The sequence below is a fragment of the Neofelis nebulosa genome, chromosome 4 (assembly GCF_028018385.1).
Source record: "Neofelis nebulosa isolate mNeoNeb1 chromosome 4, mNeoNeb1.pri, whole genome shotgun sequence".
Taxonomy (NCBI): Eukaryota; Metazoa; Chordata; class Mammalia; order Carnivora; family Felidae; genus Neofelis; species Neofelis nebulosa.
This window is the reverse complement of record NC_080785.1, coordinates 166,033,960-166,058,066: the sequence shown is the minus strand read 5'-3', so window position 1 is coordinate 166,058,066 and position 24,107 is coordinate 166,033,960. Positions and strand designations below refer to the sequence as shown.

General features: G+C 57.8%; 1 long non-coding RNA gene across 1 annotated transcript; it reads left to right on the top strand.

Moving 5' to 3' along the window:
- Window positions 1-16,173: 16,173 nt before the first annotated feature.
- LOC131508518 (uncharacterized) lies at window positions 16,174-19,479 on the top strand. The gene is made up of 3 exons (XR_009260039.1): window positions 16,174-16,437; window positions 18,468-18,630; window positions 18,954-19,479. It is a non-coding gene; the product is annotated as an uncharacterized LOC131508518 (long non-coding RNA).
- The last annotated feature ends 4,628 nt before the right edge of the window (window positions 19,480-24,107 follow it).

Genomic DNA, 24,107 nt, shown 5'->3' with positions numbered 1-24,107 from the left:
TCCAGAACTGTGAGAGAATACACGTGTGCCCGTCTGTGATACTTTGTCACAAGGGTCACAGGAATAATCGAAAGCAACACCCTTCCCAGACTGAAGAATCCGTGCCTGTTACAGAGGATTCCCCTAACTCTGCCCCCCCCACCCCCACCTCCACCCCCACCCCCCCGAGCCACGCGAAGCCCGACCCACTTTTGCTCTGTCCTCCTCCGCAGGGCCACTAGAGCAAGGTTGCGATGCCGCCTCTCGCCAGCAGAGGCCGCTCACACACGGCCCCTAAAGCCGCACCACTGCCTTGGTTCTCGGACTGTCCTAGTCCCCCAGATCCTGTCCTCCCCGCGACCGTCCCCCCCACCCCCGCCAGGGCTCCTGCTGCGACATCACGTCCTCAGAGTAGCCTCCTGTGATGGTTCATTCACAGGAAGAGAATTCTCCCTCCTTTCCCATCGCCCTCCCTCCTTCCCTTTTTCCCTCCCTCCCTCCCTCTTTCCCTGACTCCCTCCCTGGGACTTACTGGGACTTACACCACCTGCTTTCCTGGGGCTCCAGCGTGCAGGCAGCAGACCGGACGATTCGTCAGCCTCGGTGATCGTGCGAGCCAATTCCTTACGACAAATCTCCTTCTAGACACATATACGTCCTATTGGTTTTGCTTCTCTGCAGAACCCTGACTGGTACACAGCCCTGCGACTTCCCTGTCCTAGCTGCTCACGACCACCGGCCCCCTCCGGCCCAGCCCCGTCCTTTCCCATTTTATTTCCTCCACTGAGCTCTGAAATCACCATCTTCCCTTTCTTATTTACACTCTGACTCTCTTATTTACACTCTGACTCTCCCTCCCCTGACTAGAATTTCAACCACACGAGGACAGGCATTTTCTCCATCATCTCCGGGGCTGGATTCCCAGCACTTAGCACGGTGCTTGGTATACCGTAAGTGCTCAATGCATAGCAGCTGGATTGAACCACTGACTCCAGGATCCGAGGACCCAGAGGGCACGTGTGATGGTGGAAGAAATAAACGGCCCGCTTTCTCTGGATTACAACCGTCGGCCACAGACACAGGACTCGAGCCGGGGTCTCTGTCCCTTCCGGCTTTGGAATAACCAGGATACAGGGCTCAGAAGAGAAGATGGGGTACCCCAAACTGCCCTCCATGAGAGGCCCCCAAGGCAGGGTTTCTCCACCTCCGGGGCTGCTGACACTCATTCTCTGGGGCCAGCATCCTTGGCCCCCACCCACTCGGTGTCAGGCGCTCCCCCCATGCGACACCCACAGATGTCCCCAGACATCACTCAGCGTCCCCTGGGGTGGCGGGGGCGGAACTGTCCCTGGGTGAGAACCCTGTCCACCTCCCCGCTTCCCGCACTGTCCTATGTACCCGCGGCACTCGGGGGGGCCGGGCCGGGAAGGCCCGGGGAGCCCATGCATCTCGGGCTGGGCCGTGCTGGCAGGCCCCGTAGCCGCCAGACCCAGGGAAATTGGATTAACTCGGAGAAGCCAGCCAAGATGATCCGTCATGCCATCTGAAGGACAGCGTATTGATCTCCACGTGGCGAAAAAATGAAATGATATCCCTTTTTGTTATTTAAAACGCTGCTTAAGCAATTTCGTAATGGAACAGCCCGGCCCGGGTCCAGGAGCTCCCTGGCTGGCCGGCTGCGCCCCCGGATCGGGTGGAGGACGGGGGGAGCGTGGACGCGGCCCTGTCTTCCCCTGGGTAATTGATGACCCCCAGGGAACAGCTCCATTTTTGCCAGCGACGGGCGCAGCTTTGATTTATTAAAGACATAACAATTATGAAAATAGCTGATTTATAATCAACTTGCCCGGGGCCCTAATTGATTTCTGGGGCAAAATTGAGAATGGGAGGTATTGACACCTGGAGAAAGGAGGCACCAGGCTTGGGGATGGGCCACGATGGGGTGGCTGGCGGGGCCGCCCCGGGGGCAGGAGGGACTGGGACGGGACTGGGCCTGCATTTTTCAGGGACACAGTTACGCTTAATGGAGAATTCTTTGTGATTTATCCGGGCATTTTGTATTTTATCTGACAGTCCTACCACGATGGTCAGGACCCCAGCTCCCAACAGACCCACCCACGAGGCCCCATTCACCTGATGAGGAAGTAGAGGCAAGAGGATGTTCAAGGCCTGCCCAAGGTCACGTAGTGGCTGACTTCAGTCTCAAACCCAACCCTGGGGTCTGAGCCTTCCAAAGCCTTCAAGACTCCTAAGCTCCTTTCAGAGGGAAGGGATTACAGGCTTTCCTTCCTATGCAGGGACAGGTTAGACCGGCGGCAGGGACCAGGTCTGGTGACAAATGGACATAGCTTCAAATTTCCCCAGTTCAGCCTTGTTATTATTGCTGTGTGCCCTTGAAAAAAGAGACTTGCCTCTCTGTGCATCGGTCTCCAGAACTGTAAATGGGCATGACTGCGCTATCTCCGTTACAGGGTGTTGAAAACAGAGACAAAAAGAGAGACAGCCATAGAGGGAGTCAGAAAGACAGGGTCAGAGAGACTGAGTCAAGGCAGAAAGGGAGAGAGCACGCACAATGGGGAGGCATGCGCCCCATTTGGAGATGGGGTGGCCCCAGAGCGGGGAGAGTTAAGTCTACAAATAGGAAGGTTCAAGCAGTTTCTGGAAGGCAGGCAGAGAGCAAACCATAAGCCTGTGGGACACAGAGCTCACGGCCCAGCGGCCGCCCGTGCCCACTCCCCGTGATGGCCCTGCTGAGCAGTTTTAAGTATCGTTAAAGATAAAATAATTTTTCCCCCTCTGAGCCGTGTGATTGACGAGGTAATGGGCGCCGCCTGGGCCCCGCCGACGGGGGAGAAGGTCAGGCTGGAATGTAATCAGGTTTTTCCAGAGCGATGCATAAACATGATGGCACAGAGGCTGGGGAAGGAGGGACTTGTCCCCAGACACTCTGAGCTTTCAGCCGCAGGGCATGATGAGCCAGTGATAGTGGGGGACCAGGAGGGCTTCCCGGAGGAGGTGTGGTTGCTGCTGGGATTGCAAGAAGGCATCACGGGCAGGGGAGACTGCAGAGGCAAAGGTGTGGAGGTAGGACACGTCTCTTCACGCACCTTCTGGCCCCCACCTGATCTCACCGCCAGAACATACAGCTCACTGCATTACGCCCAGCCCTCCATGAACCTTCTGTGGCCCCCAGCCACCTACTCCAGGGTTCAAATCCTGGCTCCCCCCTCTTATTACCTGTGTGATCTCGAACGTGTCAGTGCGCCCTCCCAGCCTCAGTCTCCTGATCTGTAAAACAGGATGGGTATAGTCCTTCCCCACCCGGGGACGTGGTAGGAGAACGCCAAGAAAGGCACACTCATAGCAGCGCTTTTGGCCGCGAGTTCTGGAAAAATCCAAGTTAGTCTGTTTCAACGTTAAAAAAAATTTTTTTTTTTCATTTTATACAACAAAACACTAAGGTCTTTATTCAAAAAGCGCTTCTGCCAAGAACCAAGCTGATCGGTCCTTCTGTAGTCTCTCTTTTACCCTGTTTCTTTTTTCTCTCCCAGCTCGTACCATTTCCTGACACTGTATTTGTTCATTACCCCCTCCAAGCGCCAGCTCCCCGAAGGCAGAAATTTGTGTCCGTTTTGTTCACGTGTTCTCAGTGGCATATGGAAGGTGTTTCCTAAATAAATGGATGGCTTGCTTATTCATCCAGGGATGATATACTCAGCTCTTCAAGAACATAGACCCGTGTCTTCCTCAGTACGTCCACCACGTTGCTCCTCATGGATCTAAAGTGATTGCCAAAGCTGACCATCACACCCTCGTGCCGGCCCCAGGAAGGCAGAAGGGCGGCAGGACAAAGGCTTTCTCCAAAGGACTGTCTCCTTTAAGGAATCTTCCCAGAAGCCACTCCCAACATCTCATTGGCCAGCACTCAGTCACATGGCCATGCCTGGCTAGCTAGCTGCAAAGGAGTCTGGGAAATGTAGTCTTTAACAGAGTGCCAGCCCTCCACCCCCTCAAGCCAGCCTTGATTGGCAGGTGAGGAAGAAGGTGAGTATGGGGGGGGGGGGGAGGGGTGGAGAACGAGGGACGTCCCTGGATCCTCGCGACGTCCCCGGACCCTCGCGTCTGACAATACCTGTATTCATTTTCTAAGGCTGCTGTAACAAATTAGCACACGTTATGAAGTTTTTAGTAAAATAACAGGAAAATGCATGATCCTGCGCTTCTGGACGTCAGCTCTCGCGGGGCTAGAACCAAGGTGCAGTCAGGGCGGGTTCCTTCTGGAGTCTCCGGGGGAGAACCGCTTCCTGCCCGTCTTCCAGCTTCCAGGGGCGCCCGCATCCCTTGGCTCCCGGCCCCTCCTCCCATCTTCACAGCCAGCCAAGGCTGGTCGAGTCCTCACCCTGTCCTCTCTCTGCTCCCCCCTCCCCGGCCCCCCTCTTCCACGTTTTAGGACCCTGGGGACTACACCGAGCACCCCGCACCCCTGACACCCCAGCACGTTCTCTCTCTGGAAGTCAGCTGGCTGGCTGGCCGTGCCCCCTGCGGATTGCAGCCTTTGCCCTCTAGGGCCTCCCCAAGGGGAAAAATACCACCGCACCCATGGCCCAGGTCAGAACATCGAGGCCCCCAGACGCCAAACCGCTAGCCCCAGGGTGGTCCCCCCACCCCCCTCCCCACCCCGAGTCCCATAAATTCCAAAAGCTGGGATTTAGACCCACGGACGTGCGATCGCCAAGCCTGTGCCTCCTCCGCCACCATGCTGTGCCGGCCACTCTTGTGATTTGTATCATTGCTATTATCGGGGATGGTCCCTTACTACGTGGGCACCAGCCTCCGGGGTTCACGTCTGAGCTGAGCCGCTAGAGGAGGGTGTTACAAAGGAGAGCGCGCAGGCGCAGGGAGGTGGAAGGGCACTCCAAGGTCGTCCAGTGCGCGGTAAAGCCAGGACTTGAACCCCAGTCCACCTGGCTGCGGACCACTGCCCTCCCCACCACGGAGGAGAGAGCCGCTGCCTGACAGAGGCCGCAGAGGACCCTGCTGGCTTATCGGGCGGCACCAGGGGGCTCGGTGGGCCCTTTTCCTGGCAGAGGCTGGGGAAACGGCGGTCACAGGAAGCCGGCCAAGTGCTGAGTCTGCAAAGCGACATATCTCCACAAAAGCCACTGGCCACGTGGCCACGTGGGCCCAGGGCTCTGCAGATGATCAATCTCGCCCCCTCCCTCCGTCGCTGCCTGCCACCCCCCTGCCTCCACCCCGGCGCCCTTCATCCCTCCATCCCCCGCTCTCCGCCCAGCTTCCCGCATCCTGGAGGGGGCATGGTGCCAGGGCCACCCAGGCAAGGACAGCCGGCCCGCCCATGACAGAAACACTCAGCAGCCGGATGCACCAGCCAGAGAGCAGGGCATAGAAGCAGCAGCCGTGGCGGCCACGGGCCGGGTCCTCATCTCAGCTCCTGCTGTAGTGCTGGGCTGGGAGTTGATATGGCGACGTCTCCGTGTTTGTCTGCAAGGTGGGTTTTGCAAAAAAGAATCTGCCCCGTAGGGCCGGGAACTGTTGCAACCACTTCAGATGGTGACAGTAGATACATCCTGCATTAGGCCCTGGGAGCTTTCAGGGCAGCCCCGGAAGGCTTCCTGGAAGAGGCAACGTTTGATCTGGGCCTTAGGATCCTGGAGAAACTGAGGGGAGGGGGAAGTCCTGGTGGGCGAGTGGCGGGAGCAAAGGGGTAGAGGCTGGAAGTTACACAGGGCGTTAGAGCATCAAGAGGAGAGGGGGGAATAAACCGCCAGGCCTCAAACACCAGGTGGAAAAGGTCGGGGCTCTGCTGTAGGTCATGAGAAGCTGTGCAAAATCCTGGGGTGCCCGGGGCTGAGCCGTGACTCAGTGAGGAGGAATAAGATAAGCCTATGGGTGCTGGGAGGCACAGCGGGGTGAACTGACTTTCCCGGGGCCACAGAACAGCCAAGTTCCAGGGCCGGGATTTGAACCCGGGAAGTCTGACGCTGAGGTAGGAGGGCTTCTACCGCTGGCCTGAAGCTGCTTACGCAGCCGCTCTTGTGTAATGCCTCCCAGATGTCCTTCTAAGAAGAAGAGATCTGGACAGAGACACACACAGAGGAGAGACCATGTGGGGACACAGAGAGAAGGCGCTTCTCTAAGTCAAAGAGAGAGACCTCAGGGGAAAAAAAAAAAAAAAAAAAAAAACAATCCTGCCAACACCTGCGCTCAGACTTCTGGCCTCCAGAATTGTGAGAAAATAAATGTCTGTTGTTTAAGCCGCCTAGTCTATAGTACTTGGTGACGGCAGCCCCAGCAAGCTCATATGGTGCCTGTGAGAACAGCTTCGCCAGCTCTGGAACTTCAGCAGTCAGGACTGTTTGGTCTGCAAGTGACACACACACACACACACACACACACACACGCACGCACACACACGCACACACACACACACACAATGACTGGAGCCAGATTCTTAAGCCAGAAGACTTCTAACAAAACAGACAGCTGCAGGCATGGTGCGATCAAGGTGCTCAAATCACACCCAGGTCATCTGTTTCCCTTTCCAGGAACTCCCATTCTCAGGGGAGCGTTTCCCTCGTGGTGATCAGACCAGGCTCCCACCGGCTCAGCAAACTCTGAGGCAGAGGGGAAAGTGTCTTCGCCCCCATAGCAGAACTTTCCCCCCAAACGCAGCAAATGTCTTGGAGCTCACTCTGATTGGGCCAGCTTGGGACGTGGTGGGTGGCCCTGAGCCAATCACTGAAGCCAGAGGTTTAGCATCCCCCGACTGGCCGGCACTGGGTGTCTTTGATGGGGCATCCCCAAAAAAGGGACACTGAGGCAAGGATTTGGGGTGGGGTGGGGCAGGAGGGGACAGATAGTTTATGGGTGGATCCCAGGAAGCATCAAGGAAGAGGGGAAAGTGAGATGGGAAGGGAAGTGGCCAATACAGGGGTACTGGCGAGCTGGTGGCTGTGGAGGGGTCTCTAGGGTACGGTAGAGGTCGTGCCTTGGAGTTACCCCAACAGTAGGGTCAGGTGGCTGCACTATTTACCCACCGACTCCCCGAGGGCTGCGTTAACTCTCCCGCCTTCTGGCTTGGCCTGCCCAGGGCCCAGTGAGCTCCGGCAGCCGGGAAAAGATCTCCAGAGAGCAGGTTGCCTGTTTCAGCCGTAAGCAGGCTGGTGTGCAAAGGTGAGTTCAAGGGCATATGGGTGGGGCTGCTGCATTTGGTCATCGCTTCCGTACCTGGCGCCCAGGCTGAAGCCAACCCTGCCTGAACCTCAAGAAGTAAAACCAAGTCCAGGGAGGTCTCTTCCCCAGGGAAATCCAAGGCTCTGTTCCAAGGAAGGATGCGGGCCAGGTCAGTTCTCCTTCATTCTTCCCACGAATCTCGCACATTCCCACTGGCTGCCCTCTTGACATTTCCCTCAAATTGTCCAAGACCCCCAAGACCCTTCTCAGTCCCCAGCTCGGTCACGCTTTCAAACATCAGACAGGGGGAGGGCCAGATGGTGGGATAGATGGGCCATTCTTGCTGTTACTTCCGTGGCTGCCCCAAGGTGATGGTGTTGAACACGTGTTTGTGCAGTCCTGCTTCCTTCTCCCTGCTTGTCCTAAGCCAGATCCTTGCACAAGCTAGACACCACGACAGAAGTGAGTGACGTAGGACTTCCATCCCCACCATGGCCTGCATTGGAACCCAGTCCCTTCCTTCTTTCCTTGTGACTAAGTCCCCACTGGGACATCACTGAGGGACCTTTCCCGCCCTTAGATCTCCATCAGGGCCACCTCAACCCATCAGAGAGAACCTGAGATGGGAAGGAGCTCTGCACATCAAGGAGTTTGGGGAGAGGTGTATCACCTAGCTGTTGCCGCGTAACAAATGGGCCCAAACTTAGCGGCTTAAAACAACACTCATTTATCATCTGACAGTTTCTGTGGACTGGGAGCCCAGACACAACTTAGCTGCTCCTCTGGTCCAGGATCTCTCAAAAGCCTGCAACCAAAGGGTCAGCTGAGGCCACAGTCATCTCCACGTTCAACCACAACAGAGTCGAGGCCTTGAATGCTCCCCTTCCCTCTCCTGGAGCCCAGCTCCGTGCGAACAACCCCAGGCTGGTCTGCCTAGACGAACATCCTTGATCATCATGGAAGATGATCGCGGAAGAAAATCTAGCTGTCCCAGCTGGCGGCCAGCTGACCCCCAACAAGAGCGCCCAGCCAAGACCCTCGGAGCTGACTACTTGAGTGTGGAGTCAGGACTGAGGCTGGATGAGACGAGCAGAATCTCCCAGCTGATCTGCAGACTCGTGGACCCAAGTAAATGCTCAGTGCTTTCGGCTGTTGGATTTGGGGCTGGCTCGGCGGATGACGACATCGTCATCACTGTCCGCCATAATCATGGGCACCCACTTAAACATAAGGAGACGGAGGAGGAATCCCTCACTCGGCTCTCCCCAGATAAAGGAGTTCTGCTCCGTAGAGTTTAGCTGTCTCCACTCTACAAAGGAAAGGTGGCTGGCAGTTCCTTCTGATTAAAAAATGTTAAGTTCCACTTCACCAGGCATCCCACTAGCCTCCTTTTCCGTCCACCTTCTCTGGAGGGCTCAGGAGCCAGGGATGCTTTTCCCAGGCTTGCAGGCAGAACCGGGGCCTGGCCAGGGGCTCTCAGAACCCTCTGGCCGAGGGGTCCGTTAAGGGGACCCCTCCCTGCCAACCCAGTCCCGGCTACTGGCCGTGGAGGCTCGCTGAGGATCCGCTGGCCTTTCCTTTCCAACACCCGAAGCCCTCTTTTTTTTAATGTTTATTTATTTCTGAGAGGGCACAGGCAGGGGAGGAGCAGACAGAGGGGAAGAAAGGATCCAAAACAGGCTCTGTGCTCACAGCAGCGAGCCCGAGCCCAAGGTGGGGCTCAAACTCATGAACCGTGAGATCACGCCCCCAGCCGAAGTCGGACGCTCAACAGACTGAGCCCCCCCAGGCGCCCCTCCTGAGGTCCTCTTAAGACGGAGGCCCAACACGTGCCGGGGAATGGCAGAACGGACTTCGGGAAGCCTCAGGCCAACGCACCGGCAGATGGGGAGCAAGACAATTTGCATTCCGGGCTTGGCCGTGACAGTGGGCTTATCGCTGTCCAGGAATGCTTGGCGAATCAAGGATGTCTCCTGCCCATTCCCCAGGTCTATCCCTGAGCCCGCCGGGCCTCCTTCAAGGTCTGGCCCCGAACAGAGCTGCTGGGACTTACCCCAGCACTGCCGGTCTCATTGGTGGGTCCTGTGGCTGAATATGTTTAATATCACCCCAGAAAGCAAGGGCTCCCAGCCCCACCGCTCATGATCACTGAGCATGAACTCTAGAGCGTAGAAAGCTTAGAAAACCTGGAAGGAATGAGGGAGTGACTAGAAAACCTTGGGGCACCTGGGTGGCCCAGTCGGTTAAGCCTCCGACCTGGGCTCAGGTCATGATCTCACGGTTTGTGGGTTCGAGCCCCGCGTCAGGCTCCGTGCTGACAGCTTGGAGCCTGGAGCCTAAATGAACATTAAAAAAAAAAAATGGGTGGGGGCGGGGCGCAAGGAAAGGTTTTGCCTCCCACGGGAGGGGGGGACCCCACCTTCTGCTCGGAAGGTGGCTCGGAAACAGCGTCGGGAGCCAGTTTAGGGAAACCTGGGTCCAGGGAGGAGGAGAGTTGCCCAGCACCAGACGGCAAGGAGGGAGCCTGGCCAGAACTTGGGAGGCTCCGACACAGGCTGAATGAATGAGAAAGTCCCACCAGATCCCTCTCCAGGGAGAGGCTGACTCTGCTCGGGGCTCCTGGCAGGGGAGGCTGAATGTGAAGGAAGTGTCTTCTCTCCTTGCCCGAGTCTTGGGAACGTCTCCCTGGGGAGAGGTGGTGCCAGCTGCCGAGGACGTCCCTGTTAAGTCTCCGATCACGAGATTCGGTGATTTCATTATTGTCTGCAAAGCTCCCGGGAGGGTTCGCGCGTGCAGATAACCACCCGTGATACGGGGCACCGGAGTCATCAAGGCTCCCCGAGGCAGCTCAGGTAGTGGGGCCACGGCAGGTGCGCAGAGACGGCTTTGCCTGTCACCTCTGTGTGGAGACAGGGGCTGGGGCCAGAGCAGGGGCATGGGGGACGTGGCCAAGGTCACGCAGCCAAAGCCAGAGAGGGGCTAGATAGATACTCCCCGGCAGCCGCCAAGGGTAAGCCTGACTCAGGTCTCTCTTCCCTCTGCCCACAGCCCTCCAGGGCTCTCCCCTGCCTGGGGTAGCCACCCAAGTCCTCCCCTCCCCATGCTCTCTGCACGACCTGCCCCATTCCCTCCCCTCCCTCCCTTCCCTCTCTCTTCCTCCCTGCCCAGGCCCTGGTACTTAATGCGTGCTCAGAAAAAATGAAAGGCCTGTCTGCAGAATAAACGGGCACCTTGAACACATTTGGAATCTGAAAGGATCTTCTAGTGCACAGTCGCTGCTTGGACTCCTCTCCGGATGAGGGGCTCATTACCTTACAAAAAGCTCCCGTTTCCTGTCAGAGCTGTTCTGGCCGATAGCAGTGTCCTCAGCAAAGTCTGGGCTGGGTGTGTGTGTGTGTGTGTGTGTGTGTGTGTTGAAGGATGGGGGAGCGACACGAGGTCGTGAGGGGGACATTCTGGAACGTTCGCAGAGTGGTCACTGTTTTGAAACAAGTTGAAAGCCTGAGGCCATCGGGTGAGGTTAGCCCAGGCTGACTTTCTCCCGGCCTCTCCCCTCCGCGTCTCTGTGTCTCTCTGTCTCTATCTCTTTCCTTCGATTTGCTTCTCTGATTCTGTCTCTCTCCTATTCCCTGTTTGTCTCCGCATCTTTGTCTCTGGGTCGCTGTGCTGTTCAAAGTCACACAGACGGGAACGCAGCTTCTCAGCCCCAGAAGAAAATTGCCGGGCCGCCCCAGCAGCAGAATAATTGAATCCGCGGGTGGCCCGGGATTGAATGAATCGAGAGGGGTGGAGGCGGGAGGGCTGGGGGGGGTTGCATTCCAAGACAGGAGGAGATGCTTAGCCATAGGCATTGGGGGGGGGCACAGGAACGGGGAGGGGGTGATGAGGGGCTATGAGAGCGCTGGAGATACTGGGAGATCTGGAGGGCCCTGCTCAGTGGGAGTTTAGCATCTAGTTGGAAAGATAAATGTTACATTGTTGAAATTGTGACAGTTTCTTAAGACACACTTGCCAGCTCTGGGACATATAACCCCGGAGCAGGAGCGGGGAGGGGGGGGGTGATAATCAGGTTGGGAGGACATGACAGGGCTCCAAAGGGGAACAGTGTCACAGGCAGAGGGAACAGCATACGCAAAGAAGAGCCAGATGCCCCACGGCTCAAGGGCAGGGCACGTGAAGCGGTCCCTGGATATGATGTCAGGACCCTGGACAAGGAGTGGGTTTCAGGGGAGGTTGCTGCCCCCCGGACGGGGCGGGGTGGGGGGGGCCGCTGGGGAGTCTCCAGGGGGATGGGCAGGAGGCAAAGGAGAGGAGGAGGCCTGAGAGGTGGGAGGGAAACCAGAGGTGGGTGGAGTCTCAAAGCCCAGGGGAAGGAGACCCGGGCGTGGCCAGAGAACTTGAGGTCCTGCCCGCCAGCCCGGGCTCTGACCCGTGACCTCTCTGTCCCTTCCTTCTGCTGGGGCAGCTGCAGGAGCCCTGAGGACCCCTGAGGGAGACCCCTGAGCTGTTCTGTTCTCCCCTGAGCCTCCGTGTTCTGTCTGTGAAATGGGAACATTTCGGCCCCAGAGGCCGAGGTAGATTGCCGAGGCCAAGACGACCACAGGGAGAAGTTATCGTGTCCTCCGCACGATGACAAGCAGGGCCTTCTGCCCCCTGCATCATCCATCCTCCGTCCACGCGTTCATTCATTCATTCACTCATTCATTCATTCAACAAAGGATTGTGGGGCGCCCAGGTGCCGCTCTGGGTGCTGGGGATGCAGCTGTACACAAAACAACCACGGCCCCTCCGTCCTCCAGGGGCTGATATTTAAGCTGCGGGAGACAGAAGGCAGCACACAAATGCCTAATCTAACTTCAGGGAGCAGGGAAAGGGGACTTCACGGTTCGGGGAAGGTGCCCGCTAGCTGGGGTGATCAGGGGAGGCTTCCTTGAGGAGGTGACATGTGAGCTGAGACCGTAGAAGGACGCATCAGGCTGGCCACGATGCCGGGGAAAGCCCTCCAGGAACGGGGCTTTTCCTTATTGATCTCGCTTGTTTTCTCTCTCTTCAGCTGTCAGCTTCGTACAGGCGGAGACATCTTCCTTCCTGGCCGGCCCGTCTGTCCCCTGCTTCGCCTCCAGAGCCTAGAACAGTGCCTGGCACACAGGCCACTCTCGCGAGCAATTCTGAATCAGTGAACGAATGAATGAGCGAAGCGAACGACTGAACGGGCGTCGTTCCCGTCAGAAGGGCCAGGTAGGAAGGCATCAGAGCCTCCGGCCACTTCATGAGGTCCCTCTAGGAGGTCAGAGCTGAGAGATGTGGGGTCAGGGCCTCCCTTGATTACTGCGATTCTAATTAACTCCTGGGCCGAGAGGGCTGCCCCACTCGGAGGAATTATAGATAAGTTGGCTTCCAAGTGTTTGAGCAGCGGCTCTAACGGGGGCGGGCAGCGGCTCCCCCCTCTCCCCCCACCAGCCAGCTGGCCTGGGAGGCGGGCGCCGAAAGAGGTCATTTGCATAGGCAGGTAATTGGTTTTGCAAATAAATCTGGTTCTTGAAATTTGTAGATTAGCAATAATACGTCTCCAGATGAGAGAAAAAGGTCACGGATGAATAAAACAACAATTAAACTTTCGGGAGATTATTAAACTAAACAGAAACCTGGCACAGGGCGGCCGAGGGAATAGGGAGCGAGGCCGGGAAGGTGGAGAGGGTCTGGGGTGGGCGGGGGGGGGGTGGTCTGCAGCCTCGGGGAGCCAGTTGATGTCCTCACCTTCCTGCCTCGTGGGAGCACCGTCCGTAGGCCAGGCTCTGCACACAGTGGGGTATTTCTCAGTAGAAACCTGAGGCCGGGGGCGGGTGGCAAAGAAGATACCCCAGGCCACGCAAGGCAGGATTCGAACCCCAGACCAAAGCTTTGCCCCACCCTGGGTGGCAGTGAGCCTCGCCCAACAGCGGGGAGGAAGCAAGAGGCGTGCAACGGGCCGGAAGAACTTCGGGTGCGATTTTAAATTCGCACGTGCCTTTATACTTGCGTGGCATTGAAATGCGACACAGCGGCCAGGGGCCCAGGCACAGGGGTGCCTCTTGGGTCACCCCCGGGCTCTTCTCGGCTGCTGCATCAGAAATGTGTTCAGGTGTCAGGAATGTGCTCCAGGAAACACAAGCAGAACCTGAACCAAAACTGGTGAGTAGCTCGCCGGGGGGGGGGGGGGGGGGGGGGGGGGGCGGGAGAGAAAGGTGGAGAAAGAGGCCGACAGAGAGGAGATGGGAGCCAGGCGGGCAACGCGGCCATATTTTGCCCACCACCAGCATGCGACCGTGGGTGAATCACCCTTCCCCCTGGGACCTCAGTTTCCATATCTGTAAAAGGGGAATTCTTTATATACTCAGGGCTGTCGTTCAGAATATTTCCTGAGCCCCGACTGAGGGCCAGGCACTGGTCCAGGCGCTGGGACCGCGACAGCGAACATAAGAGGCGGAAAGCTCTGCCCTGGTCCAGCTCACGGCCTGGTGGGGGAGACAGAGGGAGTAAACCTACAGGGCTTTAAAGAGTGCAAAGTGCTCAGAAGAATATGAGGGCAGGGAAGGCTTCTGGAAGGGGCAGGAAGAGGGGAGGGAGGGCAGGTTGTAATTTTAAACAGGGCATTCAAGGGGCGCCTGGGTGGCGCAGTCGGTTAAGCGTCCGACTTCAGCCAGGTCACGATCTCGCGGTCCGTGAGTTCGAGCCCCGCGTCAGGCTCCGGGCTGATGGCTCGGAGCCTGGAGCCTGTTTCCGATTCTGTGTGTCCCTCTCTCTCTGCCCCTCCCCCATTCATGCTCTGTCTCTCTCTGTCCCAAAAATAAATAAAAAGCGTTGAAAAAAAAAATTTAAATAAAAAAAAAAAAATAAACAGGGCATTCAGGGAAGGTCTCGGAGAGGGTGACAGCTGAGCAGAGAGCTGAAGGACGGGAAGGAGGGAGCCATGGAGAGATGTGGAGAAAGAGCATCCCAGGCGGAGGGAAGCCTGTGCAAGGGCCCTTGTTGGGCAGGACTGAGTCTGGCATGCTGGAGGAACAGTAAGGAGGCTCGTGTGGCTGGAGCAGAGTAAGCGAGGGGGAGAGGGAGCAGGACGGGGTCGTGCCAGTCTCCTTGTCCAGAGATCGAGGAGAAAGGGCATCACTCTGCTAGGGTCATGGAAACAGTGACAAAGGTCCACTCTTCCTTCCCAGCCCCCTCAGTGGCAGAGGCTGTGAGCTGGCCCTTGATATTCATTCTGTTTTCTCCTTTAGAAATAGAATCTGCCCAGGGGCGCCCGGGGCAGGTGGGGGTGGGGGTGGGAGGTTCGAGTCCTGCCTCGAGCCCCTCACTGTCAGCACAGCACAGAGCCTGCTTGGGATTCTCTCTCTCTCTCTCTCTCGGCCCCTCCCTTGCTCTCTCTCTCTCTCAAAATAAATAAACAAGAAAGAAAGAAAGAAAGAAAGAAAGAAAGAAAGAAAGAAAGAAAGAAAGAAAAGCTTCCCCGCTAAAGACTATACTTCCCAGCCCCCCCTTGCAGCTCAGCGTGACCATTTGGCTACAGAGTGGACGACAGGATATGAGCATAAATCACGCATGTAACTTCCAGGTTGTAACCTCAGCACGGACGCACAGGCCCTCCTCCAACCCTTCTCCCCTCCCGCCTCCACCCTCTTGGCTGGGAGGTATTTGTGATGGCAGGAGCTGGAGCAGCCACTGTGGTCCACAGATGGGAGTTCAGCTGAGGGGCTAGAGGAACAAGGTAAAAGAAGTCTGGTCCCTGGTGATTGAGGAGCCACCGCGGCAGCCTGGGATGATGCCGGGACAGTGAGGACGGGAACGGTGAGCTTCTCTTTCACTGAAGCCACGGTCTTAACGGTTTCACAGACGGGGTCATGGAATCATGGCAACAACAGGTCTCCGATAATCAAAAGTCTTGCGCACCGTCACCGCCCATATTGCAGGCCCCGGACTTCCTCCCTTTCCCGCTAACCCTCCCCTGCTGCAAACTGCCCAGCGCCCCATCTCCGCCTCCTGATTTCCCCGGAAGTCCCCTGTGCGCGGCCCAGCCTTGCTGCAACCAAGCTGTAGCGTGCCAAACGGGCCACCACGTGGCCGGCCGCGGAACTGCCCTTCCCGGCTCCGGAAATCCTGCCCACTGCTTCCCCAAAAGCAGCCCAGAGAGCGCGAGTGGCCTCGGCCGGGTCACGCAGCCGGGCCGCCCACGGAGGGCAGTGGGGACGCGCAGGCGGAGCGGCCACCCCTCCTCCCCCAGGACATGCCCGCATCCCACATGGATCGTTTCATTCCCTGGCTCTTTCCGCGAAGCCTGAACGCGGGCTGTGTGCCGTGTCCTTCTCCCGCCACCGGGGCTAGAGCGCGCGCTCCCCTCCCTCCAAGAGCTCGCAGGTGAGCGAGACGAGGCGCCCAGAAGAGGGCCGAGCTGGGCTGGGCGGGACTCGGGCTTCCCGGAGGAGGCGATGCATCCGCTGAGGCAGGACAGGCGGAGGGGGGAGAAGGCAGGGGGGGCCCACGCGGAGGGAAGGGCGGGCCCCGAGCAGCGGCGGCTGCGGCGGCTGCGAGCCCCTGAGAGGCATCCAGAGGGAGTCAGGGCGGTCAGGGGAGCCGAGGGCGACGGGGAGCCAAGGAAGGGTTCAGGGCAGCGCCGCAGGGAGATCAGATCTGCCTCTGGGGACGATCTCGGGGAGCAGGGCCGGGCCCCGGGGCCGCGCGTCCCCGCCGCATCCTCCTGCGCCCGGGCGCCAGCGGGAAGCGGGGCCGGGAGGGGGTACCTGGCGGCCAAAAGCCCAGCGGCTAATGAGCCCGGTGCGGCGCGGGCTATTTTTAGCAGCAGCGACGCGGGACGCCTAATCGCTCCGGCCGGCTCCCGCCAGGCTGCCATGGAAACGCTCGGCGCCGCCGCCGAGCGCGGATCCGGGCCGCGCGGCCTCCCGCTCGTCCCCCACCCCCCCCTCCCCCCCCTCCCCCCCTCCCCCCCCTCCCCCCCTCCCCCCGCTCCGAGCCTCGGCCGCTCGGCTCTGCGCCCGGCCCGCCCCGCCCCGCACGACGGCGGGGACCCGGGCGGCGGCCTCAGCTTGCCCCGTGCGCGCGTTGCACTCGCTTCATCCAGCGGCATTTGGCCGAGGAGGGTAAACGGTCGGCCTCGAGTCACACGGCTTGCTCGAGGTCGAGCTAGGACTTGAACCCAGGACGGCTGGCTGCGGAAGCTGAGCACTGATCCATGATTGGCCTACAGCGTGTATCTGAACCGGAATTTGGGGGGTTTGTGTTTGTCCGCGGAGGAGGGCCTCGTGAATGGTGGTCTCTGGGGGGGTGGGGGGGACCTGGTCTCTACCACCCACCTTGCTTATGGGAAACAGAAGTGAGAGAGAGGCTTTGCTCCTACGGGGGACAAATGGGGGCATCGAGGCTGGGCCCCCAGCCGCAAGTTGCCCGATGCTGATGCCTGAAGCTGGGGTCTTTCCCCTCCGGGGGATGGGGGGGAGAGAGAGAGAGAGAGAGAGAGAGAGCTATTGTGCAGGACTGATGTCACGGGGATGCCCACCCTTGTTTCCCACAGTGGGAGCCAGCGGGGAGGGAAGAACAAAGTCCCACCCGGGGCCAAGAGGTGGGGAGGCCAGCAGGCCGTGAGAGTGGTCTGTAACATTGGATAGCTCCGGAGGGCGCCTGGGTGACTCAGTCGGTGAAGCGTCCGACTTCAGCTCAGGTCATGATCTCACGGTTCACGAGTTCGAGCCCTGCGTCCCGCTCTGTGCTGACAGCCCGGAGCCTGGGGCCTGCTTCGGATGCTGTGTCTCCCTCTCTCTCTGCCCCTCCCCCGTTCATGCTCTCTCTCGCTCTCTTTCTGTCTCTCTCTCAAAAATAAATACACATTGGGGCGCCTGGGTGGCGCAGTCGGTTAAGCGTCCGACTTCAGCCAGGTCACAATCTCGCGTTCCGTGAGTTCGAGCCCCGCGTCGGGCTCTGGGCTGATGGCTCGGAGCCTGGAGCCTGTTTCCGATTCTGTGTCTCCCTCTCTCTGCCCCTCCCCCGTTCATGCTCTGTCTGTCTCTCTCTGTCCCAAAAATAAATTAAAAACATTGAAAAAAAAATAAAAAAAAAATAAATACACATTAAAAAAAAGAACATTGGCGATTTTGCTCCACGTGGCCTTTGTTTTGCATTGGTTTGAACTCTTGAGACTATGACTTCAAATAGTATTTATCTCGCTCACCAGCCCTGTTGGCGCCTCTGATCCTGGCCTGGTGATAAGTGCCAAGGTTGCTCAGTCCCCCGCCTGGCCCGCGGTAAGTCCTCCAGGACCGTGGCCGTCACCGTGGCTAACATTTTCAGAGAGCCACGTGCCACACTCACCGGCGGGATCTCATGTGACCCGGAGCGCTGCTGATTACTCACTCTTGTTGAATATTCAGCCTGGTACCCTGGGACCTGGGGCCTTGGTGGACCTACCTGTACCGCCCCCCCCCCCCCCCAGGTATTTTTATCAATCCCGATCGGTGGACGGGAGGGCGGGACAGAAGGAGCATCCTGACCCTGGGGTGCAGTTGGCCTGAGCTGGAAATCCCACCTCTTCGCCCCCATCCTGCCTGCCCCCCCTGCCCCCCCTCCCCCCCACCCCGCCCCCTACAGTTTCCCGAGCCATGAGGAGCATGCTCCCTGGGAGGAGGTGCTGGGACCACCTCCTGCACCACTGTGTCCCCCTCTGTGTCCCCCTCTGCACCCCGCTCTGCACCACTCTGTGGGTGCAGAGGGGGACACAGAGCCCCTTGAATTTGCCCCCACCGTTCCCCGGTCTCCCCAGCGGCAGGAAGGGCGGGGGGGGGGGGGCAGGCCAAGGTCACTATGCCCCTCCCCCAGCCTGGCTCCAATTAGCTGTGAAATAAATTAAACATGAGGCCAGCAGGGGTCTGGGGGTGTTATGAGATCGAGGGGCGGGGGTGAGAGAGAGAGAGAGAGAGACAGGAGGACCTAAGCCTTCCCACCTGCATTTTGGACCTTTGGTGGCCAGAGAAAGCCTGGGGGGTTGGCCGGCTGTCCCTCCGGGGTCACCTTGCCCCACTTGGCACCGTTTAATTCCCTTGCCCCAAGGAAATGGTGAGATTCCCCCCCCAACCCCACCCCGGCAGCCAGCTGACCAGCAACAGGCCCAGAGAGGGAGGTGGAGAAGAGACAGGGAAGGGGGCGGAGCCTCGGTGTCCCCGTGGGTCCCATTCTCCTCCCCCCTCCTTGCCACCCCCCCTTGCTCCTCCTCCCATAACACTATTGCTGCCTTTGTAACCTCGCCCTTCCAGATCCACTCCCCCTCTGACAATGGCACTGTCCCCATCTCCACCCTGAGGACCGGCCGTGTGACCTCAGCAAGGCCGGTTTGCCTCTCAGCGCCTCAGTTTCCCCATCTGCACAACGGGGGAGGGGCCGTGGACCCAGGAGGCGACTCCTGTCACCAGCGTCAGAGTTGAGTCACCAGCGTCAGAGTTGAGTCACCAGGCCTTGTGCCCCGCCCCCCACTCCCCTGGTGTGTGACTTAGGTCCTCGGTTCTCCCCCAGCCTCGGTGTCCTCCCCTGTAAGATGGAGAGATAACGGTGCTTGAAGGAGGGAGACGAAGGACAAGCGGGGGGGGGGGGCTCTCCCCACAGACTCCAAGAGCCACGAGTGCCCCCCTCCCCCACTACTGATATCCTACCCGCCCGAGGGGTCAGGCTGGGCGGAAGACAGGGTGCCCACGGTGGGGTGGGTGAAGCCTCAGTGTGGGGTTCACAAAGAAAGCCTCCTGCAGGCAGACTTGCGCCCTGAGTTTTGAAGACCGAGGACGATGCACATGCCAGAAGGAAAGGCATTCCTTGTGGAGGGAACAGCCGAGGCGAATGCTTGGAGGCAGAAAGAGAAAAAAAAAAAGTCACAAATTCTGGTCTCAGCTGGAACCCAGAGTGGCTCCCCCTGGACAGAGCAGCCTGGTGGGGCTTTGCAGGACAAGATCTCAAGTCAGAACCCACCCTGATGCAGACAGCCGGGCTCAGGAACGTAGATCCTAGAGTCCGAGAAGCACTTGCAGAGTGGGGGGTCATGAGAGCTGGCACCCCCAGAGCTACTGTTAGGACAAGAAGAGCTGAGCCAACTGTGTAAACACTCAGCGCATACTCAAATACTCACAGGGCGGCTGCTGTTACTACGGTTCCAACCGGGACCACGCAGATCATTTTTTAACAGTTATATATTCATTTCAATGTATATCCTCCCAAATTTATGGACACCATCTACTCCGCTCAAAAATATATATATCTGGGTTTCCACAGTAGGATATAAAGGTGCATTTTAAAAATAAATATATTTTGTTGGAAAAGAATGGGGAGGAGGTTGGGGGGGGGGGGGCGGCGGGAAATGATGGAGCGAAGGAGGGAAGCCCGGAGTCTGGGAAAGGCTCGGGTAATAGATTTCTCAGCCTGCTCCTGGGCCCCGTAATTAATCCTGAGGGGCTCATTAAGTTCCGGCTTCCGCTCCAGCCACTCAGCGGCCTCCCTCCCGGTCTCCCCTCTCCCCCAGGGAGGCCCAGCCTGGCCTGCCCCTGCCTCGGCCTCCTTCCTGCGGTGCTGCTGGGCCCCCAGATCCCTGGGCTTAATCATGGAGAATGAAGGTTCAATCAGAAGCCTTTACGGCGGCGGGGAGGGGAGGCTGTGCAGAGGAAGGGCCTCCCAGGTGCAGCAGAACCCGGAATAGGGCGAGGCAAGCGAGGCAGGGTGGAGGACGTCTATACTTAGCACTTTGATACTTTGTTCATTGTAGATGTTTTTGCATTCATTGTGAGTAGTTTTTACTTTTTATCTCTTCGTTGTGCTTTTTAAATGTGCTATCAAAATAGTACTTATCCAGACGGCTGACTTTGGCGTCACCTCTTAACTTGTGTGGAGAGTCCGTGGTGCCTCCCTGGCCTCACCTTATCCGGGTCCTGATAGCTGCGGGGAGGCTGGAGCTCCTAAGTAAGCATCCTGAGGCCAGAAGCTGTCAGAGGACGGATGGTCTATTACTGGACTGATTTATTTTTTATTTTTTTTAAACTGTTTTTTTTTTTAATCTTTATTTATTTATTTTTAAATGTTTTTATTTTTTTTTTATTTTTGAAGGAGAGAGAGACAGAGCATGAGCGGGGGAGGAGCAGAGAGAGAGGGAGACACAGAATTTGAAGCAGGCTCCGAGCCGTCAGCACAGAGCCCGTCGCGGGGCTCGAACTCACGGACCGCGAGATCACGACCCGACTGAAGTCGGCCACTTAACCAACTGAGCCACCCAGGGGCCCCTGGACTGATTTTATAGCTGGGAAACAGGCCCAGAAGGGCAAGTCACAGGCCTCGGGTTACTTGGCTAAAAGAACGCAGAGGCGGGATTTGAACCCTCGACAGCCTTCCGGGGCTCCCATCTTCTTTGGGATAAAAGCCCAAATCCTGTGGCCCCCAGGGCCCCCGCAGGACCTACCTCCACGGGCAATGAGATCAAAGGAGGTCGGGGACCTGACTCGGGTGCTTACGGCCGCCCTCTAGTGGCTGCTTCCGGGAAGAGGACCCCACCGTGTACGGGTTGGGGAGGAGGGAACCCGAGCAGAGGGGACCGCGCTCGTCCACGCGGGCGATGGAACCGTACACCCTGATCCCATACTGTCCAGTGTGGGAGCCACTGGCCTTTCAAATGTGACTAGTGCAATCAGGTGCTGAAGACTTGGTGGGAAAAGAATGTTAAGATAGCTCATTAACAATGGTTTATATCGATTGCATGTTAAACTGACGTTTTGGCTGTATTGAGTTAACGAAAACACGTCAAAATTGGGGCGCCCGGGTGGCTCAGTCAGTTAAGCGTCCGACTTGGGCTTAGGTCATGATCTCGCAGTCTGTGAGTTCGAGCCCCGCGTGGGGCTCTGTGCTGACAGCTACGGGCCTGGAGCCCGCTTCCGATTCTGTGTCTCCCTCTCTCTCTGCCCCTCCCCCCTCTCAAAAGTAAATAAACAATAAAATTTTTTTAAAAAAAGATATCAAGATTCATTTCACCTGTTTCTTTTCACTTTTTTTTTTTTTTTCCTCTTGTGGCTACCGGAAAGTTTAAAAACATTTGTTTTGGTTTATTGATTTTTGAGAGACGACAGAGAGAAAGCATGAGCGGGAGAGGGGCAGAGAGAGAGGGAGACACAGAATCCCAAGCAGGCTCCAAGCTGTCACCACAGAGCCCGACGCGGGGCTCGAACCCTGAACCGTGAGATCATGATCTGAGCCGCAGCCGGACCCTCAACCGACTGAGCCACCCGGGCGCCCCTACCGCAAAGTTCTAAAGTACATCCGTGGCTTCCATGATCTTTCTACCATTTAAATGCCTTTCTACTAGGCATTTAAATTCTAATGCAGCGACCTTTTCACTCACTGCCCACCAGGGGACGCTGTGTCCTTGCAGTGGGGTGGGGCAATCTGGAATCTAAAGGAAAAGGAAGTAGTAACTCAGACAGTTGCTTCTTTGTGGTCGTTGCCTTGGATCAGTTCTTAGAACCCAGATCTATGAAGGGGGGGCAGAGCCACCTGTGGGTAAGGATTCTGCCTCCCACCCTGACTCCGGTTTATTCGGCCAGGGTCAGGGGGAAGAATTAGGCCTCCAGAGTCAACTCACAGATTCTGCAGCATTTATTGTAGAACCACTGCGTGCTCCGCGCTGTTAAGGTGATTCCTGCAACGAATCCTGAGCAAACTGAGGTTCAGAGAGGGAAAGCGGGTTGCCCAAAACAGCCCCGCAGAGCCAGGCTTTGCACCCAGCTCCATCTGGCTCCAGTGTCTTCCGGGCCTCTCCCCCGAGCCGGCTGCCTCTCAACCTCTTAGAAACTCCTGAGAAATGTTGGGCAGGCATGATGGCGAGGGCACACTATCTGTCCACATCGGGCCAGCTCAGCGGGGCGGTCAATAATTAATTCTGAATTGTTCCCATTTATCACAGTGGCAGGAGCCAGAGCGCATGGAATCCTAATCCCAAGCCTCTGTGCCCCTTGGCCAGCTGGAGCCGGACACAGTGCTGACGGCAGGGGTCCCTCACTGAGCCTGGGAAGGGAGGGTGTTCCCGGCTCCCCACTCCCTTACTAAATGTTGTGCGATCCAGCAGTGACCAGATGAGACCCCATCCCAGCCTTTGCAGTGTCACAGGCTCGTGGGAAAAATACACACTGCATAAGTAATAATGTAAATAATTAATGCGACAAAGGAAAGAAACAGGATGGTGTGAGAATGCGAAACTGGGGGGACGTGACTTGTTTAGGGCCTCCTCAGGGAAGTGACATTGAGCCTGCAAGTCGGAAGATGAAAGGCGGTGAGAGGGGGCTGTGTACACAGGAACAGCACATGCAAAGGCCCTGTGGCTAGGAAGAGTTTCTCCCATGTGGGACCCAGCAACAGCAAGAGGCTGAGTGGGTCTGGAGGTCAGAGCACAGGGGTGAGGTCAGTGCCAAGTCGGGAGCCCTGTAGAGCCAGGCCGGGAGCCCTCAGGGTGAGGCCAGCAGCCTGCAGTGGGTACCAGGGGCCATCAGGGGAAGGGACAGGCAAGTTTCTCTCACATTCTTGGGGGCTGGCAGTAAGGCTGCTTCCACGCCGGGTGAGCCAGATGGTAGGCTGGGCAGCTGAGTCGGCTATTGTTTTGTTTCTTCTTACAACCGTTTCCCCCTTGGAGGATTCTTTCAAACCTAGTTGGGGGTGGGGGTGAGTCAGGATTTCTCTGCCAACAAACAGCTGATACCGTGTGAGCAGCTCCTGGACCAGGCACTCCTTCCCCGGGCAGGTGGGGAAACAGGCCCAGAGAAGGACAAGGATCCCCAAGGCCTTTCGGTGGAGGACTGTGGGCTTGGCCCAGAGGTGGGGGGGGGGGGGGTTCTGGGATCCCAGGAGCGGACTCCTCCCCGTAGCTTCGTGGGTCTTCTGCTGGCCCTGCAGTCTCATGAGAGCCAACAGGTGGTGTTTGGGCCACCACGCCGTCCCCAGCGTGCTGCCGATCGGAGGTGTTCAGTCAGTGACTGCGATTCACCAGCCCAGCAGCTTTGGAAAACGCCCCCGAGGTCATGCTCAGGGCATGAGAGGGGTTCCTTTCTGATAGGGGGTGTGAGAGACAGAGAGAGATAAGCAGCCAGAGATGTGGGGAGAAAGAGAGGCAGAGAGACAAAGATAGAGACGAACGGAGAGACCCAGATAGAGATCTTGGAGGGAGGCAGAGATAAAGACACACGGTGGGGGGGGGGGGGGAAAAAGAGAAAAGAGAAAAAGGAAAAAAGGTGGAAAAAGAAAAGAAAAAAAGAGAGAAAAAAAGAGAAAAAAGCAGTGAAATGAGACACAGATGGATGGATGGATGGATGGATGGATGGATGGATGGATGGAAAGTGTGTGTGTGTATGAGGACCACCACTCACCTGAATAGGAGACATTGTGTGAATTGTAAAAAAGTATCCCCTTCCTGGGGCCCTCTCATCCCTCAGCTGGGTGCTTTTGTGCAGTGAACAACCTGTCCCGCCGTCTGTGGCAGCTGGAGCAGGGTCTGTCTTGATCTCTCTAGCAGCCAGCACGGGGCCAGGCACACGGAGTACGCTCAGTACGTGCCCAGTGAACAAAGGAACAGACTCAGCGAATGCCAAGACCTGGCTGGGCGTCGCGGAGGGAGTGGGGCAGAGAAGCAGCTCCGGGAGTCTGGGTGCCGGCAGCTTCTGGCTGGGCGACTGATGCCTCCTCCGGGAACCGCCTGGATTTACTCGCCGCCCCGGAACCCCCTCCCCGGCCCGGAACTCTGGGAGCACAAACCAAGCCGGCAGCCAGGGCGGGAGGGGGCCCCTCCCCGGGACGCGCTGGGCCCCCGCGGGAGGCGGTGGCTGCCAAGTCTCACTCGAAACTCCTTGCCGCCCAGACTTGCTCCTGGGGTGGAGCCAGGAGCC